The sequence below is a fragment of the Dipodomys spectabilis genome, unplaced genomic scaffold, assembly GCF_019054845.1.
Source record: "Dipodomys spectabilis isolate Male_0828 unplaced genomic scaffold, ASM1905484v1 ptg000054l, whole genome shotgun sequence".
NCBI classification, from domain to species: Eukaryota; Metazoa; Chordata; class Mammalia; order Rodentia; family Heteromyidae; genus Dipodomys; species Dipodomys spectabilis.
This window is the reverse complement of record NW_024870731.1, coordinates 5,547,629-5,551,300: the sequence shown is the minus strand read 5'-3', so window position 1 is coordinate 5,551,300 and position 3,672 is coordinate 5,547,629. Positions and strand designations below refer to the sequence as shown.

The window sequence follows — 3,672 nt, the reverse complement described above, 5'->3', positions numbered from 1 at the left end:
CTATGTTTCTTTGAGTCTGGCTTACTTCACTTAATATAATTTTTTTCCAAGTCTTTCCATTTCCTAGCAAATGGGGTGGTGTCATGCTTTCTGAGGGAAGCATAGAATTCACACACACACACACACACATACACACACACACATCACATCACATCACATTTTCTTGATCCATTCATCTACTGAGGGGCATCTGGGTTGGTTCCGTATCTTAGCTATGGTGAATAATGCTTCAGTAAACTAGTTGTGCTGGTAGCTTTAGTATGGCCTTGTTTGTGATCATTTGGGTAAATGCCTACAAGTGGGATTGCTGGATCATAGGGGAGTTCTATGTGTAGTTTTTTGAGGAATCTCCATACTGCTTTCCAAAGTGGTTGAACAAGTTTACATTCCCACCAACAATGCAGTAGGATTCAAAATAGGAATATCTTGACTGTAATGTGTAAAACAACAGGACATAGGACAGTGTGGTACTAATTACTGCCAACTTATCTGTTGGCCACTGCCACATTTCCCCTCCTTTCCTCAGCCCTCACTGCCCCACAAGTGGAGCCCACAATCTGCCTTCCAGAAACATCCCTCCTCTCTGCTGCTCTACCATCTTTTCAGAGGGCTGACAATCAGCTTCATGCTGCTTTCTAATCTTTCTAGATCCAATTAAACATCTCTGGTTACATTGTCTGAGCACCACACAAACTTCACTTGGTGGTGAGCCTTAAGAAGTGTGTGTGTGTGTGTGTGTGTGTGTGTGTGTGTGTGTGTGTGTGACATTTTGGGGGCACTTTTATGATTACATGCCATTTCTTTTCGATTGTATCTTCTTAGTTAATTGGAATGGTTACAGAAGATGTAGCTTTGAAAAATAAAATTTGAAATATAGTCTTCTGTAAAAAAAGAAGAAGTGTGTATGTATGAGAGAAGGGGCGGGGGAGAGTGTTGGTTAACTCTTTCGTCTTAGAAAGATCATGTCCATTGCTGCTTAATGGAAGAGCGATTGTGAGGTCTAGACCCATGTTCACATTGAACAATTGCTATCTCCATTGCAAACTTCAAGATGAAAAAGGGCACACTCTAGATAACCATGTCCATATGGGCTCAGGGGTCCAGAGGCAATCTGGTGGTTTAAGAATCAGCAATCATGCGAGAAAGTGTTTGAGTAGAAAGGTCCAGCAGGAAGGGATGCTGACAGGAGAGGATAGAGCCAAATTGTAAAGGAGCTTGAAGCCAGGGGTAGAAAGTTGAACTTTTAGCAAGACAATAGTTTTCCTCTGGATTGTAGGACTTCCTCTCTGGTGGAAAATAAGTAGATTTGACTGTGATAGGGTGTCCTACCTTGCAGATTGCTACCTCTTACCTCATCTTTCCTAAGGTCTATTCAATACAGGTAGTCATAGTGCATTAGCATATTATTTTCCAATTGCCAGCCTGGACCACAGTGCTTCCCACATCGCTGAGATGGCAGGTATGCACCATTGCACCTACCTTTTTATAGGCTGAAGTGGGGAGCCCTTGAACATTCTTCCAGGTTAACCTGAAACCACAATCTTCCTGATATGTGCCTCCTTAGCAATTTAGTTAATATAGCGAATTACTCTTAAACATTTAGTAATATACTACATCGTGAAGCATCAAAAACTCAAATGTTAGCCGGGCACTGGTGGCTCACGCCTATAATCCTAGCTACTGAGGAGGCTGAGATCTGAGGATCATGGTTCAAAGCCAGCCTGGGCAGAAAAGTTGGTGAGGCTCTTATCTCGAATTAACCACTAGAAAACCAGAAGTGGTGCTGTGGCTCAGGCAGTAGAGCATTGCCTTGAGCTGAAGAGCGCAGGGATAGCACCCAAGCGCAGAGTTCAAGCCCACGACCGACAAAATCAAACCAAAACCAAAACCAAAACAAAACAACCTCAAATGTTGGGTGCTGCTGGCTCATGCCTGTAAACCTAGTTACTCAGGAGGTTGAGATCTGAGAGTTGCAGTTCAAAGCCAGCCTACACAGGAAACTCTTTATCTCCAAATAATCACAAAAAAAAGCCAGAAGTGGAGCTGTGGCTCAAGTGGTAGAGTGCCAGCCTTGAGCAAAAAGAAGCTCAGGGATAGTATCCAGGTCTTAAGTTCAAGACCCAAAACAAAAACAAGATAAACAAAAGTAACTCAGAAAGCTAGACTCTGGTTCTGAATCTGCTATGAACCAACTGGGTATATAGAGAAGCAACTTTCCTTCTTGGGACTCAATTTGCTTACAGTAAGGCAAGTGGGAAGAGAGACAGCTAGTTTCAATTACTCTTAAAGTCCTCTTAACTTGAATGTGTCTTGCTTATTAAAATTTGCATCATGTGTTCAGAGGACTATTTTGTTGGGCTGTTTCTGTTTCTCTAGGATGTTCTGAAGATGAATGACTTAGAAAAAACCCAAGACCATTGACATAATTTAGCCTTTATTAAGTCTGCCTTCTCAACTTGGGGCATTTTTTAGTAACAAACTATAGAAATGATCCCTGAAAGTATAGTCTTTGGGGCATTTTTTAAAAAAGGAAAATTATTTGGCCAGTAGTTGCAAGGTGGCCAGTATCCAGATTTCTCTCTGGACAGTTTTCTGCCTTCTGACAGGAGGGTTCTGTACTTTTCTATAGTTGTGAGAGATTAGAGAAAATAGAATAATAAACTATAGAGTAGTTGGGGAAGACCAAGGGCAGAACCTGAGCTAGGTTCTGGCATAGAGAAGAGATTTAATTAGACGGAGAGGAAGGAGTCAGACATACCAGGTAAAACACGATGGTGAGGCAGACCCATGCATCAGAGTCAGTGGCTTGATGAGAGCAGGAAGCAGAGGAAAATGAGGCTTGGGACTTAAAATCAGGCAAAGTGGGAAATTATATACGGAGCTTTAGGATCTTGATTCTCAAAGTATATCTGGGAACTGGGAGTTATCACAACACTTAGGAACATGATAGAAAAGCAACCTTCTACCAGCTCTGCTAAATCAGAATCTATATTTTAATATGCTCTAAAGGTGGTTTGTGTTCACCTAGAAGTCTGAAAGCGCTGTAGTTTGGGACAGTGGTTCTCAGTGATACTGATACATGAGCCCTATCCAACCTCCTAAGTCAGAATTTTTGAGTAATGGACTTGAGCAGTGGAAGCCTTAAGCAATAACTGATAGTAAGGTTTGGGAACTAATCCTTTCAGAGCTGTAAAGCAGTAATGAAAGTGTTAGTGTGAGAAATGAAAGAGAAAGATTAAATTAACATACAACCAGTAGTATGAAGTGTGTACTTAGGAAACAGAAAATAGGGGATCAATTAAATATAGAAAAGAAAGAAAAAGAATAGGAAGTGGTGCTGTGGCTCAAGTGGTAGAGTGCTAGCCTTGAGCTGAACTGCTCAGGGACAGTACCCAGGCCCAGAGTTCAAGCCCCACGACCAACAAAAAAAAGAGAGAGAGAGAAAGAAAAAGGATACAACTCTATCATATCATCTTGATGGCAGAGAAAAAAAAATAAAAGAACCACAAGTTGCTGTGGGGAGTTGGTTTTTACAGGATAACAGGAAGTTAGTGTGGCATTAGACATTTCCACTTAATTTGTGGAGACAATGTCAGTCAAGCATTTGGTGGTTTCCCACTGTTGGACAAGAAATGTACTCATTACCTTACTTGTATAACTGTAACTCTTCTG

General features: G+C 41.4%; 1 pseudogene; it reads right to left on the bottom strand.

Annotated features, from left to right (window-relative positions):
- Window positions 1-2,422: 2,422 nt before the first annotated feature.
- Window positions 2,423-2,510, bottom strand: LOC122108274 (annotated as a pseudogene).
- Between the last annotated feature and the right edge of the window lie 1,162 nt (window positions 2,511-3,672).